At 39.0% G+C, this 17,228-nt stretch overlaps 1 protein-coding gene across 12 annotated transcripts in view; it reads right to left on the bottom strand.

Annotated features, from left to right (window-relative positions):
* Gadl1 (glutamate decarboxylase like 1) overlaps window positions 1-17,228 on the bottom strand; it is a 494,905-nt gene that overhangs the window by 308,958 nt on the left and 168,719 nt on the right. For 2 of the 12 annotated variants that reach the window (XM_078038240.1, XM_078038244.1), the window contains exon 3: window positions 2,576-2,652. The exons of the other annotated variants lie outside the window; for them this stretch is intronic. The gene's annotated coding sequence lies outside the window, so the exon portion shown is untranslated. The remainder of the gene's footprint in view (window positions 1-2,575; window positions 2,653-17,228) is intronic. 12 annotated transcript variants of the gene reach the window in all.

Below are 17,228 nucleotides of genomic sequence, written 5' to 3'. Positions count from 1 at the left end.
AGAATACAGGTGGATGGGGTACGGTACCCAGAAGCAGACCAGTGTATGCCTTGTTTTATACCCAAGGGACTTAAAATCAGCATACTATAGGATGCAGCCACATCAATGTTTATAGCAGCTCAGTTCACAATAGCTAGACTATGGAACCAACCTAGGAGTCCCTCAATAGATGAATGGATTAAGAAAATATAGTATATATACTAAATGAAATATTACTCAGTTTTAAAGAAGAGTGAAATTATGGCATTTGCCAATAAATGATTTGAGTTGGAGAATATCATGCTAAGCAAAATAAGCCAAGCTCATAAAACCAAAGACCAAATGTTTTCTCTAATATGCGGAAGCTAATTCACAATAAGGTGGGGGAAACTAGGGAAGAATATCATTACCTTAGATTAGGTAGAGGGAAGTGATGGGAGGGAAGGGGAGGGGATGTGGGGATAGGAAATATAGTAGAATGAAACAGACGTTATTACTGTATGTATGTATGTGACTACATGACCAATATGATTCTGCAACATGTACACTCAGAAAAAATGAGAAATTATAGCCCATATATGCGTGATTTATCAAAGTGCATAAATGCATTCTACTGTCATGTATAACTAATTAAAACAAATTTAAAAATAAAATAAAATAAAAAATGCAAGAGGAAGAAATTTATATAGGCAGAAAATATTTCCATGTGACTGATGATGGTATTTGATAGGCAAAAAGCAAGAAAACTGGATAATATTCTACACATTTTAGAAGTAAGATAATTCCAGATAAATATTTTAAGTCTTTTTCATTTATCATAAAAATTCATGTGTAAGCTGTTTTTACAAAAACAGTTGTAGTATGAATCTATGTGTGTGTATATGTGTGTGTGTGTGTGTGTGTGTGTGTGTGTGTGTGTCACATCCATTAGGAATAAAACACATAATACCAAAATAGTCCATTCGAATTTTTTTTTTGAATTGTACTTATTCTAAAATTTTATTTAGAATTTTCCTATGACACTTTATTTTCTATTTCCTAAAACACATGTAACCGTAAATCTGGATAATCTATTACTAAAATCTTGTGGATTTTGTGTAAATCTGAATGTTTTGTAAATGTATAAAGTATATTATTTAAAAGGGAGGGAAAACATTTTACTTCACAAGAAACTTCCTGCTTCCTAAAGCAACCATTCCACTTTATTTTCACAAATAATGTATAAGAATTTAAGCTGTTTAGCTTATTGGATAGAATTTGATACTCAATATTGAGTTCATCGTTTTTTTGAAAGTAATTGATGACTATAGTAATATTTCAAAGTGATTTTAATTTTCATTTTTTAATAACTAATGATGCTAAAGATTTTATTATATGTTCCTTAGCCATAATCTATCTATCTATCTATCTATCTATCTATCTATATATATATATATATATATATATATATTTGGCAAAATAATGGGACTGCTGACTACTTTAAAACTGAGTTGTTCTTTAATTATTGTTGAGTTTTGAGAATTTTTTTATATATTCCAAATACAAGTTCCTTGCAGAGATATGTGATTTACAAATACTGTCTTCTAGCTATAACTTTAATTTTTCTTCCTTTCAAGTATTTTTAATAAAACAAAATATTTCAATTTTTAATGAAGTCCGGCTTATTTTATGGATTCTGCTTTAGTGTTGCATCTAAAACCTCTTGGCTGAATTCAAAAATCACAAATATTTTGTTATTTTTTTCCTGAGAACTTCATAGCGTTATACCTTATGTTTAGAACTACGATCCATTTTGAGTTAATTTTGTACAAAAACACATACGTTGGGTTCACGCCCCCACCCCACGCCAATATATAGATGTTCAGTTGGTAGACCGCCATTTGTTGGAAAGATTAGCTTTTCTTCATTTAATTACCTCCACCTTTGTAGAAGTCAGTTGGCAAAATTTGTGTGAGTCGATTTCTGGACCCTCTTTCAATTCTACTGATCTATGTGTGTCTTTTCACAAATAACCACATTGTCTTGATTTCTTTCACATTATAATATATATTAAAACTAGGTATTGCAATTCTTCCAAGTTTATTCTTTTCCAAAATTCTTTTAGCTATTCCTGTTCCTTTTTTTGTCATATAAACTTAAAATTACTGATCAATATCTAGACTTCATACAAAAGCCTCAAAGCTTAACAATAAATAAACCATCCAGCCTGAAAATAGGCAGAAAACATGAAGAACTATTTTTCAAAGAGATATTCACATAAATAATAAACACATGAAAAGATGGCCAACATGTTTCCATTCAGCTGGTTCTTCTTTGATTTCTTCCAATGGTGTATTGTAGCTTTCATCATTTAGATTCTGCAAAAATTAACTTACCTAATACATTTAATTTTCATTTCTAATTGTTATCCACTAGAATATTGAAATATATTTACAAATTGTGTGTTGACCCCATATTTTATGAACTTATTAAAATGCATATACTAGCTTTAGACACTTTTTTTAAAGATTCCTTGGATAGCCTGTGTAGATTATCATGTCAACTATGAAAAGAGTTTTATTTCAGCCATTTCAATTATGTCTAGTATTGCTTTTACCTGCTCTGTAGTACTGCCTAGGGCTTCCAGTATGATGGTGAATAGGAATTCCAAGAGCAGAGATCCTTGCTTTGCACCTGATCATAAGAGAATGGCATTCAGAATTTTACCATTAGGTATATGTTTCCTATTAAACTTTTCCTTATGCCCTTTATCAGATTAAAGAAATCCACTTCTGTTCTTAGCCTGCTGAAATGTTATTATGAATGGATGTTGAATTTTTACAAGTGCTTTTTCTGAATGTATTGATATGTTTAAATGATTTTTCTTCAATAGTCTGTTAATAGAGTGTATTCTATTGATTAATTTTTCTAATGTTAAATTATGGTTACAAGCTTGGAATAAATCCTACTTAATCAAGACTTATTTTGTTATATAATATTGGATTTTCTTTGCTAAAATTTTATTGAAGATTATCACATCTATATTCATGTGGGGGTACTGGTCTGTAATGCATTTATTTATTTTGGCATCAGGTAATACTTCTCTCAGAAAATGTTCTATTCTAGTTTCTGGAAGAAATTTTGTAGAAATTATATTACTTCTTCTTCAAATATCTTGGAGAATTTTCCAGCAAAAATATTTGCATAAGAATTTTTATTTGTCAGAAGTTTTTTAATAAAACAAAAATCAAAAAAAAAAAAACAGGGGCCGAATGTTTTCTCTTATATGTGGTGCTAATCCATATGGAGGGGACATGAGATGAGTGGAGGAACTTTGGATGTGGCAAAGGGGCCGGGGGAGGGGGCCACGGTGTAGGAAAGACAGTGGAATGAGATGGACATCATTACCCTAGATACACATATGATTGCATGAATGGTGGGACTCTACTTTATGCACAACTAGAGAAGTGAAAAATTCTGTTCCATTTGTGGACAATGAATCGAACAGCTTTCTACTGTCATATATAACTGATTAGAACTAACAAATAAATTCTAAAAAAGAAATAGCTTTCCTATGTTCATATATGAATGCACGATCAGTGTAACTCCATATCATGATCAACCACAGAATGGGATCCTAATTAGAATAGGTTATATAGTCCATGTATGTATAAATGTACTCTACTATCATGAATATCTAAAAAGAACAAATAAAAATAATATTTAAGAAAAGATAGTTTCTGAATTAACCAGTTTCAGGGCACGTTTTGCCATTTACTTAGGTATTTGGTGTAATGTCATTAATTGGTTGGGTGTTCTTCATGCGATTCTGGGTGTTTCACCATTCTTTCCATTAAACTCACACTTTGATTTAAAAGAAAAAATAGTGAATGGTGGTGATGAAGTAGAGAAAGGGGAACTCTCATACACTGTTGGTTGAAATGCAAATTAGTACAACTACTATGAAAAATACCATAGAGATTACTTTAAAGAAAAAATTAGAAACAGGACTACCATATGATCCAGCAAGTGCACTCCTGGGTATGTATGATTCCTGGGGATGAACCAGGATTTATGTCAATTCATACACAGAATCTTTGGATGTTCAAGTCACTTATAAAAATTATATAATAGTTTTATATAACCTATATACATTCTCCTGTAATTTTAAATTGTCTCTAGATTACTTACAACACCTAATACCATGTAAATGATACATAAATAATTATCCCATATTTTTTTCGAGAATAATATATATGTTCAGTACAGATGAATTTTTTGAATATTTTGTATTTGCAGTTGGTTGAATGTGCAAATGTGGAGATCATGGATGAAGAAGGTTTACTGTAACAACTCTATCTATCTATCTATCTATCTAGTATATTTCCCATATGTACATATGTAATATACATGTACGTATGTAATATACCAGCTTTACAAAACTACCTCTGGGGAATAATTAGCATCTTGTAAATATTTTAATGGCTTTACAAATCAGCAATAAAGCTAAACTTTTCCATTCTTTCCTTGTAGTATCATTACATACAAAAGTTAAGTGTAGGAAACCAAAGAGAGATTATGGCATAAGTCACTTTAGCACTTGGTGAATAACTAAGCTTGACTATAATGGAATAAATATCAACCCAGAATGAATGAGATGACCTAGGCAAGTAGTGTCTATGTCTTCACATAAACCACATGTTTGAGGGTGCAGGGAAACAGATGGTGTGATTGGGCAGTTCCACTTTATATCAGGGAGAGTGATTGGACCATTTGCCCAATTATCAGTAATTATGTTGTTTGAACCCAACCCAGAAATTCATAGATAAATTTGGGCCCTGGTGAAATATCATTTTCTCTGTTTTGCTATAAAATAGTTATAAATGAAAAAGCAAGCAGAGAATTACAGTAAAAAAAGGGGGGTACTAAAATTAGATTGGTAGATGTCTACCCAAAGGTGAATGTACAAACAAATGGTGAAATATCATAGAATGTATTACTACTTAGCAATAAAAGAATAAACTGTTTGATATCTCCTATAATAATATGGATGAACCTCAAAAACACTACACTGAGCAAAAGGAACCAGACCAAAGAATGCTTACATTGTAATGCCAATATCATGGCTTTCATGAAAGGAGAACTAACCTGTGATGATAGGAAATAGATTATTGGTTTACTGAGACAGAGATTTGGGGTGGGAATCACTCAAAAGGGTACAAGGGAACTTTCTGGCATGATGTAAATAGTCTACATCACAGTTGCAGTGATGATTATATGAAGGTGTGTATTTGTCAAAATTTATTAAACTAAATGCTTAAAATAGGTGCAGTTTATTCTATATAAATTAATACCTCAATAGAGTTTATTAGAATTCTAAAAACAGGTTGGTAGCACACAAAGCAAGAATAGCTAAATAATTGTAATTATGAAGTTCCATTAAAAGGTATAGATTTTCCCCTCTGAGTGAAGATCTGGGTGGAATTGCCTACAATTGTTCTTCTCAATCTTAACTGGATAGCAAAACCACATGGAGAGCTTTTTAAAATTTAACCTTATTATGCTGTAGTGCATCCTGATCCTAGGAATTTTTTTTTAAAGTTCCCTGAGTGATTCCAGCATCTAGGTAGGATGGAGGACCACTGAGATGGTAAATCCCTTTCACCTGTCCAGGGCTCCTCTGCCAGGGGATATGACACCAAGGTCATGTTGTGTCCTGGATGACTTCTGAGGCCAGGGAAATGCTAAGATTCAGTCAGTACAGATTGACAGGCATTGGCCATTCCAGCAGGAGGTTCTGAGAGGAAAACAGAATCAGACATTCTGATTTACTTTGGCACATAATGGAACATAATTAATTATCTAGACTCAGCTGGTACTAGCAGCTTTATTATTTGAGGGAATTTCTGTTTTGCGTTATTTTACAGTACTGAAGATGGAACCCAGGGCCTCACAATATGCTAGGCAAGCACTCCACCACTGAGCTACAAATCCATTATTTGATTTCTGTTGATCTATCAGTCCTTCTGCTGAAGAACTAAATGGGGTTGGGTCTGGGAAACCATGTGTTTTTTCTCCTCAAAATGAGGGAGGACAAAGCTAGATGTACAGACGTCAAATTCAGTGTCATTCAATGTCGCCCTCTGCAGATGGAGGAAGGAGCTTATCTACAGGTGCCGGGCTCTTTATAAACATTCTCTTATTCCATTCTTTAATTTTCCTGTAGAATATCTTGTACCAAGATTAGCCCAGTTAGTGATATGGCAACTGAGGCTCAAAATCATTTATGTCACCCAACCCCTCACAGTAAGTGGCAGGGCCAGGATGTGAGAACTTACTTTCCCTAAAACCTAAGTATGCTCTTTCTACTATGCAACACTGCCTCCTATTACTATCTTGAAAACTGATAGCAATAGCAGGAATTATAACAATAATATCTGGTAAGAATCTTCTTTGTGATGGGAACACATCTGAGATTGCATCCATATCTGTATCTTTATCTAGACCTGTACCTATAACTACACAGAGATACAACAAAGAAGGCCTCTGAATCTTCAAGCCAACTCTAAGAGGAAGACATTATTATATCCTCATTAAATATGGTATAAAGAAGGTGCAGAGAGGTTAAATAATTTTCTCAAGGTCACAAAGCTACAGAAGATGGAAATTATTTATTGGCAATCCTTTTCTAACAACACCCTTCTTAACAATGCCAGCCAAGGAAAAGATAAGAGAATTTTGCTAACCTTGCTTTCAACCTCAATACTCAATACAACTAAATACAATTGTGATTTTTAAAATACCACCTCTTGCCTTCAGACTTTGCAAACTTATGATAGTTCATTTTGACTGCAGTGATTGTGGTACACGGGAAAGAACTGGTTATGGCAAACTCTGATTTGCAAGATCAATGTGAATATTATTACCCATCATCTTAGAAATCATAGATTAGGAAGCTGGAAAAACTCTTCTGACAGCTTCTGCAGCAAGAGAAGAAATGCATTGTGTCTGACATGGTAAAAGGGATGTAGAAAGTAGTGCTCAGAGCAAGGACTGTCAGCTGGAATTGACTATGGAAAAATGGAGCCTGCTTTCTTTACCAGATTTACTTCCAAAGCAGCAACCTGTGAGTCAAGGCTTCACTTTCACTGACATATGCAAGATCTTACCACACAGGGCTAATGCAAACGTGGAGATGTGAACTGGGTCCAACCCTGCCTCATATATCATCAGCACAACTGTCGGCTGAGTTTTCACCCAGAAACTTTTATTCTTAATAATGCAATCAGAACTGGAAGAGAATTGTGGCATCCATCACACCAGTAGCATTTTTACTTGAATGTATTTACATATAGACACTCATCTCAAGATTAAATATAGGCACAAATTATTCCAGTATCAATGACACATTATTTAAGTGATAACTTTGTGCAGTGCTCCAATTTAAACACTTATTAGTTACAACAAACCAAATCATTTGCACTTCATTTAAAAGGCACCTATATTCATTCAGCTTGTAAATCCATGTACCTAGAACTCTTCTCCCTTTGAGGGGCTCTTCCCTGCCAGTCTGGATCCTGGTTGAGCTAGGAATCTTCAGAAAGAGTTCTCTTGGGGGGCCTCCAGCCCAGCAGGGTACCTTCCCATTTGCCTTCTCCATGCTGGCAGACAAGGGTGGCCAGTCACATCTTCTCCTTGGGCAGCCAATGTGGTAGCACCAGAGGTCATCAGCACACAAGTTCAACCCTTGTTGGATTCTATTTACTGGGTAGAAAGGGTTTATCGAGTGTCTTTTCTCATCAGAGTGTAGACATACATGAGTTCTATTTTTTTTCATCTGTGCATTTATCCTTACTTTATCAAATCCATATTTTCTGTCTCTTAACTACATCTTGGGGTAATTCCAAACTGTTTCCTCAAGTTTCATCTATTAAGGCTCGGCTGGACTACTTTTAAATTTCAGTCTTACATTCACTCCAAAACTTTCCACATCAGCCAGCCATAGACTTGTAGCTGAATTCACAGAGTGCGGACAGGAGGGGATGTGGCACACACACCTGCCCTCCCACCCAGGAGGCTCTATTTCTTCCAAGTTCTTGGGTTGAGGAATGGAAGGAGAAGAAGCCATTACTTACATAGGCACATAATAAGACCAGTTCTTCCTGTCCTCTGTGGCTGCTTTTTCTGGCCCTCATCTCTGGCTCTCAAGACCCTAAGATCCTGTGTCAGGTCTCCTCCAAGTGCTTACAAGCACTTGGGCTCCCTAAAGCAAAGGCCAGATCCAGATCCAACTCCATCCTTCCCATACGCCCAGCCCCATGGACTCTGACCAGTTGCTTCCCACAACCTCTGCTGCTAGGATCTCCTCATCTAGCAGGCATCCTCTAGCAGAAGCCCAGCTGTGCATAACATGAATTTGATGAGGTCATCTTTGCCAAGTCAAATGGGGAGGGTGGGATATAGTCAGCTTCGCTGCTTCCCCTCTTTCCGAGTCCTTCCTCTCTTGGGCCTGCTTAGTACGAACAGGGGCCAATCAGCAAGGTCACTGCCCAAGCAGGTATCCAACCTAAGAATAAAAATCTCTTGTTGCAGAGCAGATGCCTCCAGTCTCATAAGTGTTCTTGAGGACTAAGCACCTTCCTTGCTTCAGACAGAAGAAGATAGGTCTCCTTTTTCCTCTATGTGGAAGGGAGGGAAAGCCTCTCTCTGCCCCACAGTGTTCTTCCTGCAAGATTGTCAACAACGACTATCTCCCAGTCCAACCTTCCCACTGTAGAGACAGAAAGGACAGTGAGACTGGGTGCAGAGTGGGTAGAAGAAGACTTGCATCTACCACAATTTGGGCCTGAAGTTTTCAGTTCAAATAAAAGACTCTCAATTAAATTTAAATGTATGATAAAGAATAAATTGCTTTTAGCATAAAAATGTCCAAAAATGTTGCATGGCACATATTTATTCAATGCTGAACTTTTCAGTATAAGGATGTCCATGAACTTTTTAGTATATACTTACACCAAAAATAACTTATCATATACCTAAAATTTAAATATTGGGTATCCTGTTTTTACCTTTGCTGATTTTAGCAAACCCATGAGTCCTGCTATGATCTGAATGTATGTGTCCCTCTAAAATTTGTATGTTGTAGAACCTAACACTCAATGTGATAGTATTCAGAGGTAGGGACTTTGGGGAAGTGATTAAGTCATGAGCATTCTGCCCTCTTGAATGTGTTTAGTGCTATTATAGAAGAGGTTGAAGGACTGGAGTATAGCTCAGTTGGTAGAGTGCTTGCCTTGCATGTACAGGGCTCTGGGGTTGATCCCCAGCACCAAAAAAATAAAAAATAAAAGAGGTTGAAGGAACCACCCTAGTCCTTTTTACCCTTCTGTCCCTTCTGCTATGTGTGAGCACAGCATTTTCCCTCTGAAGAATGCAAAAATTAGGCACTTTTTAATCATACAGAGAGCAAGCCCTTAGTATAAACTGAATCTACCAGCCCCTCCATCTTGTATTTCCAAGCCTCCAGATTCATGAAGAAATTGATTTCTATTCTTCACAAATTACCCAGTCTTGGGTATTTTGTTATAGCCATACAAACGAACAAAACAGGCCCTGTTGGTATGCCTTGGTCATTTGTCTCAGATTGTAAGTGACTCTTATTTTCAGCTTTGGTGTATAGGCAACATTCTGGAATTAAAAAGAGGGTTCATCGGCAACCTCTTATAGGTGGTTTTATTTCTAGTTTTTCCTCTTCATGTTGCCAAGGCCTCTCTGTGCTCTCTTATCCGTGCCCATTTGTTTGGCTTCCCAACAGATTCTATGCACTTCTTCCCACTGAGATCCGGGTAAGGCCACAGGCCCACGGTGTTCTTCAGGAGTTGGGCACCTGCTCTGCTTGCTTCTTACACCTGAACTGTTAGGCCCACAAGCACTTTGAAGAAAGGTTGATCTGCTGATTTTGCTGCTTGCATCCATCCACAGCTTCAGAATTCTTCACATCTCAGAATTCACATCTTTAATTATGAGCACTCATCCCTACAACAGGTTTAATTTGTCCAACTCCAACTGACAGCACAAAAACATAATTATCCTAGAGATGCCTGAAGATAGGCCCCAAAGAAAGTCCAAAGCAGCAATTCAGCCGACTGTACCACACAGGGGCCAGAATAGACCGGGTTACCTGACAGCAGCCATGGAGGACTGATATGCAGCCTGGAGCACATTCTTTAGTCTGAATGCCTCAAATTTGGATTGGGTTGGAGCAAGTACCCCACACCCCCTACACATTCTCCTTCCATTGATCCCTCATGGTGGACTCTATCAGAGTTTCTCCCAGACCCCACTGGGTCTCATTTATTGTTCCTGTGGTCACTCTCCCGTTAATTTGATCTGACTTTGAACAGTCTATACTTGTGGTTTTTTTATGAACAACTGCTCTTGAACTAATGGAGCAGTTTTGCCCACGTCGAAAAAGAAAAGAAATGCCAGTTCCTACTCCTCCCTTGTAGGCCTGTTATGGTTTAGATATGAGGTGTTCCTCCAAAAGCTTGTGGGTGAAAAATATGAGAACATGCAACAGTGACATGATTAAATGATGAGTTATCACCTATTCAGTAGACTAATCCACTGATATGAGTTAACTGGGTGGCAAATGTAAGCAGGTAGGATGTGGCTGGAGGAAGTAATCAGTGGGGAAATTGCCTTTGGGGTTTATATTTTGTCCCTGGTGAGCAGAGCGCTCTCCCTCCCTCCTTATCTCTTTCTCTCTCTCTCTCTCTGCACTTCCTGGTGGCCATATCCTGAGTTGCTTTCCTCCACCACACCCTTCTGCCATGATGTTCTACTTCACCTTGGGCCCAGAGCTATGGAGTCAGCCAACCTTGGACTGCAAAACCTCTGAAACTGTAAACCCCAAAGAAACTTTACCTTCTCAATGTTATTGCTGTCAGATCTTTTCATCGAGTCACTCAGAAACTAACTAAACAGGGCCTCTGACCTAGGACTTGTAAAAGAGGGATACCAGAAGCCCAGCCTCTTTCCTCCAACAGAGACAACTCCCAGGTATTATTTACACTCTCAAGGTATCCTTTGTGCCCATAGAGAACCCCTTTCTGGCACTTTCCCTGTTATTACAGCCTTATCTTACAGCCTTCTATCCCCCACCTTCACCAGTTCCTCCTCTTACATACTTTAGTAAGCATCTCATGGGTGCTTCTGCAGAGCTCCATAGAAGACATTCCCCTTTGACTAGGAGGCAGCATAAACAGAAGGAGCAAAAAAAAAAAATACTGGAGAAAGCCCTCCCCCTTGAATTTATACATATTTCTTCCACAACTGTCCACTCATGTGCTCAAGTGCTTCCCACTGGTATTAAATTAATCCACTGAGGATGAAAGCCCTGAAAACATTAAATAAAAATCTTGCACTTTGTGGAATGTTTATACAGATAGATTTTTCTGGAAAGGAATGGGCACTTTAATATACTTACAGCTAATTAGCTCTAAGGAAACTCAAGCATTTCAAAGTCATGGTTTTTGGCCAAAAGAATTGAAACCCACAGAATGAAAATCAAAATTGTAATTTTCTAGAGTAGTCAGATAATTGTGTAAGTGTGTTGGTGGGGAAGAGAGTCACTTTCTAATTAGAAGAAAACTTCTAAGAATCCCATGCCACAGTAAGCATTTTTATGAAAACTCCAAAGGAAATCAAGAGCCTTGGCAGTATCTCTCTCTCTCTCTCTCTCTCTCTCTCTCTCTCTCTCTCTCTCTCTCTCTTTTTTTGTACTTAAGAAGATTATACTCAACCAATTGAGAGAGTTATTTTTCTATAAGGAGCCTCTCTGTGCTCACAAGTAAGCCTATATTTGCTTGAGGGCGTGGTAAAAAGGAGAGAAACAGTCAGCCCCCTTTCACTGCCCACGAGGAGCCAGTGCATGTTCTGGTTGCCTAATGTTTTAGGTGTGCTGTGCAGAACTAGAGCTGAGGGAGGGTTCTTGGATAGGCAACTTAGTGAGAGGTGCCCTTGGAGGAAACTTGTAGGGAAATGAGGGAAGGGGGGAAGGCAGATTTTAAAAAGGCAGGTGAAGTTCTTGTTTTTGCTGAGGTTTAACCTCATGTGACTCCACACTGAATTCTAGATGTGTCCTTCCCAGAAGCAAGGGCACTGGTATCTTGGACCCTTGGCAAGTCATTTACTGGCCATGGGCTGTCTGGAGGAGATGGGGAGGGCAGGGAGTTATAACCACCCAGCATCTCTGGGTATGGTGGCATCAGCTAAGGAGAGAACTCTTCTGGAGAAGGAAGAAGTTGTTAGCAACCAGTACCCACAGACACTGAGGGCTGACACCCCAGCCTAGTAAAGAGATGAGGGCACCAGAAGCATCATGTCATCTCAAAAACTCCATGTCCCAGAGGAGATGACACTTCGGGAGACTCACTATGTAGTGTGCCTTGTCATTCAGTAGTTTTCCAATAATTCTCTAAAGAAGGAAACTCATCTTCAGATCACTCCAGTCTATAATTACCCAAGGCTGGCGTCACAATGAAACAGAATGACTTCCTTTTTCTCTTGCAACTTAGCCTTTTGGCCTTTATACTAAAAGACACATATCTCATCCTCTCTAGCTCCCCACCTTCTCCCGGGGTCCCTCACCCAGTTCATTGCCTGTTCTTTAGGGTTTTGTTCTCAGCACATGAGATCTTTCTCTAAGGAAACAGGATGTGTGGATTACAGAAATCTGTTGTTTCCAGCTCAGCCAGGGTCTAAGCCAGAAGATGAACAGGTTCACAGTCTCGCCTTTTTGATAAAGAGTTAGGAGAGTCATTTCCAGTAGCTGCAGATTTCTGTTAAGTATCTGAAATCACAGGACATGGTCCTGTGGGAGGCTTCAGGCATAGCTGGTCAAACTGGACCGTCCCAGTGAACATCTCTGAGAGTCCAGGGAAGCCACAGATTTGTCAGCATCTAACCAGACTCCTGGAGAGGGGACCACAGGCAGGAGCAGGACCAGCCATGCTCTGGATGACAACAAAGCCTCAGTCAGACACGCCCAGGAAGTTCAAGAAAAGTGCCACATGAGACATCTTAGTCAATTCAGAGTCCTTTTTAAACTAAATAGCCAGTTTTCTGAAAAAGCTGCGTTTTGAATGGGCCATTTAAAGACTCAAAACCAGCACTGAGTTTAGAAGAGAATGAAAGGGGGCGGGGCGGTGAGCAGCCTTTTGTCAGCATCCCCACCAGACCACTGTGCCTACTGAGCTCAGGTCTGTCTATCAGGATTCACAGCGCATCCTCCCCACTGAGCAGCCGAACTGGGGGCTCAGAGCTCTGTGTTCTGGAGACCATTTTTATGGTAAGCAGCATGAAAGGGAGGATAGTGGGTGGTGACTTTTGTTTGAAATGCATTGTGTTTGGGAACCTTTTGAAGAGCAAAAAATAGACCTATTTATTGACCTAAAGCCATCCATGAAATGGGATATGATCTCGAGTGCAAAGAATAAAATAAAATTTTTTCAATATTGTAGTTACCTAGAGTTTTTTTTTTTTTAATGAAGCTGAGAAGACTCTTTTCCCTTCATCTACAGTCCTAATGCTGCATTTCCTACAGAATCCTGAACAGCAGTAGCTGTTTCTGGGCCTCAGACAAAGACAGAGTTAGGGATGGGGACAAGGATAAGGATGGGGATAGAGATATCTAGCTACCTCCATCTCTCTATCTCTATCTATCTATTTATATCTAGACAGATATAAGTATATCTATAGATATATAAAATATCTAAGATATAGATAGATATAGATATCAATGTAGACATAGATATAGATATATACTTGAACAGACTCCTTTTTATATCCTCTATGAGACCTAGTGAGACAGTTCACACCTCTTTGCTTTTAAAAACTGGCATCCTTTTCTAGGCAGGAGTCCCACATACTTCCATGTATTATCTCACAAAATCCTTAAGGAAAAGCAATGAACTATTTCCACATTAAAACAATAAAGGAAAAACAATGAACTATATCCACATTAAAAAGATGAAGCAATTGAGGCTTAGGACATCATTGAGCTTGCTCAAGGCCACACACCCAACAAACAGTGCTAAGATTTATTTGAAGCCTGCTCAGTCTGACCCAGGGCCTGCATTCTTCAGCAATGTTTCATTTTATGGAAGAAAGGCACACTCTAGAGAGCAGCCACCATCAGCAGACGTTTCGTGTGACCTTTGGAAGGGAGAGTAGAGAGCAAGATGCAGAATGCACTCCAGTATCCCAGAGAGCCGGTTTCTCTTCAGTGCACCAGCCTGTCATCCTGCTATTCACAGCTTGACTTGAGGATGGTGTGTGGATTGACAGCTCAGTCACCACTGACTCATCTCTGTCCTTCATCCTTTGTGGCCAGTCACCCACCAAACTGAAATGGACTTTCCTTTGAAATGACTCATGACCATCCTCCCTCACTATATTTTTTCCTCCACTTTGGACTCAGCCTTCATCTCTTCCTATTAAAATCACATCAACCTTCCCCCAAATGGTTTCTGTGACTCAGCTCTCTTTTCCCTCTTCCTGTCTGCCTGCCCACTACTGGACATGGCTTCCTAAAATAGGGTGCTCAACCTTTCACTCCTCTGCTTAAATTCCTGGGATAGCGATAGATTCTTCCCCAGCCTAAGATTCATTTCCTGCTTTTTTGTTTTTGTTTTTGTTTTTTCTCATCTCAGAGAGCCACTATTCATCCCCAGCCTGTCCTTTCTATCATCTGTCTCCTTGCATGCCTGGCCAATATCATCGCCATCCTTGTCCCCTCATGCTGTTACTTAAATCATATCCAAATGTCAAGGTCACATTCAAATCTCACTACACCCATGAAGGTGAGACAGGGGCAAAGGACAGGTAGCTGATTATCAAAGGGAAGGAAATGGGTTGCTCACACCTTCATCTCTAACTTCCCCTGCTCAAGGGCTGCTAACGCTTCTGAAGATCTGCACTTTCTAACACAAAGAATGATTACCCCCTGGGGCTGCTCTTTCTAGCCTTTGCGGAAAGCACACAGAGGATAGAAAGAAGAGGTGGGGAGGGGAAGAGGAAATTGAAGATCTATAAAGGGGCAAGACCCACCCCTCCTGTGGGCATCCAGCTCCGAGCCCCCACTTCACTCCAGGGAAGTCTGCTATCTCTGTTCTGTCTCTTTCTTAAATAAAACTTGCTTTCTCCACTTTCTTGGGCATTTTTCGGGTGTTTCATCTTCAACACCAGGGGGAATGAGGACCTGATCCTGATTTCCAAGACGGGTATCAAACCACAGTCCATGAATTTTCGAGAGGTAAGAGAGCTGTTTTTAGTTTAGATCACTGACAAAAGGAAAGACAGACACGAGTCCAGTGCAAACACATTATTTGGAAGTTGTAGAAAAAGATGATAGGGAGAGAGGAACAGGGAGACAAGGCAGTCAATGCATCATCAGGCCAGTTAGCACTGCAGACAACTGGGGCTTAATCCTGTGGAGAAAGAAGGAGTCAGCTCAGGACATTCTATTATCCCACCCAGAGGGTGGTACTGGCACTCCAGCAGTCATCCGTGGTGGCTGGAGAGATGCTCCCACAAAGCATGCACTCCCCAACACTTTGCTCACCGTGAGCAAAGCAGACTCCAGTGGCAAGAAAGAGCCCCAGAGGCAAGAAACACAGTGCTAGAAAGTAGGCTGACCTGAATGGGCAGCACCAGGATCTGAGGCAATAATAGCATCATTTACTATCACCCTCTCTCTTGCGAGTGAAGAGAGTACTATTAACAATTATTCTGAGATAGGCAATATTCAGGACTGTCCTGAGCAAATTAGCACGTATGGCCTTGCATTTTAACTGTGAGCTTTGCATCCATGCTGTGGCCTCTCTCTGCACGGAAGAGACGATCCTCCTTTAGGATACATTCTATGCAGTTCAGTTATGTGCTCTCACAGTATAGGCAGCTCAGTGCTTAGGACAGGAGATGGTCAGAAAATATTGGATAGCTATTCCTAGGATGGAATCGCCACCAAAAAATTCAGAGTTAAGAAACTACCCCAAAAGCATAGACTCTGAAGTCAGATAGCCCAAACCCCACTGCCTGGCTATTAAACCTTAGTGCAGAAACTGCACGTCTCTGAACCCTGATTCCTCGCCTCTCAAGTGGAGATGATGAAATATCTTCCTGTAGAGTTGCTGAAGATCAGAGACGTCTATGAAAAAAGCACCTAGTGTTTAGTAAATCGAGCTACAGCAATCATATTATTACAAAAGCTATCTTTTAAATATAATGATATGATTGGTATCATTTTAGATCATTACCCTTCCATCACAAGTATGCACCCTATTTGTCTCAGCTCAGCATTTGCTCTTCTTCCCTGTGGCTGTGGACATTTTAACATGGCACATGGATTGACCTCTCCTAAAATACACTGTATTCATGGAAATAAGAAAGGTAGAATTTGACTAGAACTTCTCTACGTCGGGGGCAGATATGGATTTGGAAAGGTGGAAGTATTTTCTAGCAAAGAAGTTTAGAGGATAAGATCTGGCATGAGCTTAAATCAGCATCTCTGGAGTAAGTGCCACTATTTCTTACTGCTTAAAACTATGAATGAAGAGAAAAGCCATAGTAGAAAGGTGCCTGAATTCTCTAAAGAAGATTTCTAATACCTTGGAAATAAACAGGTCTTACTTATGCTCCTGAGATGGGTTACTGATTTATGGCCCAAACTATTGCTTTTGATGTCCACCTCCTTTATATTCATGGAAACACAAGAAAACCATTACTATCTTCTTCCATGATGTTCGGCCTCACCTGGAGCCCTGAGGATTGGTGCCGGCTGTCTAGGGATTGAGACCTCTGAAACTGTGAACCCCCAAATAAACTTTTATTTTCTCCTCCAAAATTGTTCTGGTTGGGTCTTTTAATCACAGGAATGAAAAGGCTGACCAAAACAGTAACTAAAAGCACATTATACATAATGTTCAGGAAACAACCTTAAAAGATAACCTGAAAAAAAAAATACCCTTTGCTTTCTCTTTGTACTTTCTTTCTTCTTGATGGATAGAATGCAGGTATAAAAGCTGGAAATTGAGCAGCCATGCTAAACCATGAATTTAAGGCTTGAGTTAGTAAAGAGTTAACTCCTTGCTATTTTATGTTTCTACTTTTAATAGCTAACTGAAGTATTTATCTTCTTCCTTTTGGTGGATTTATCAGCTTTAGAAATTATTTATTAATGATCTATAGTAGTCAATATGGTTTTTTTT

The sequence above is a fragment of the Ictidomys tridecemlineatus genome, chromosome 2, assembly GCF_052094955.1.
Source record: "Ictidomys tridecemlineatus isolate mIctTri1 chromosome 2, mIctTri1.hap1, whole genome shotgun sequence".
Taxonomy (NCBI): domain Eukaryota; kingdom Metazoa; phylum Chordata; class Mammalia; order Rodentia; family Sciuridae; genus Ictidomys; species Ictidomys tridecemlineatus.
The sequence above is the reverse complement of the archived record's forward strand: the minus strand, read 5'-3'. Positions and strand labels throughout refer to the sequence as shown.